This window comes from Fukomys damarensis, unplaced genomic scaffold (assembly GCF_012274545.1).
Source record: "Fukomys damarensis isolate Sample0158 unplaced genomic scaffold, DMR_v1.0_HiC HiC_scaffold_24, whole genome shotgun sequence".
Lineage (NCBI taxonomy): Eukaryota > Metazoa > Chordata > Mammalia > Rodentia > Bathyergidae > Fukomys > Fukomys damarensis.
This window is the reverse complement of record NW_022900936.1, coordinates 70495433-70495760: the sequence shown is the minus strand read 5'-3', so window position 1 is coordinate 70495760 and position 328 is coordinate 70495433.

The following is a 328-nucleotide window of genomic DNA, read 5'->3' as shown; positions in this document are numbered from 1 at the left end:
CCAAGAACATTTAACCAACAATCACCACCCGACAGGTGCTGCTGCAGTCCCTGATCAGGACCCAGAATGGGACTACAACACAGAGGTGGGAATTGAAACTCAAAACAGGTACATTAATTGTCTTCTTCATGGGCTCTGCAGAGCCACCATGAAGTCCATTAATTATGAAAAGTTAAATGAAATCACAGAGGACAAAAATGAAAATCCATCCACCTTTTTACAAAGGCTGATGGATGGCCTCCGCCAACATACTAAACTAGACCCTGAATCTGTGGATGGCCAGAGATTAATTGTGATACATTTCTTTTCTCGGAACTACTGAAATTAG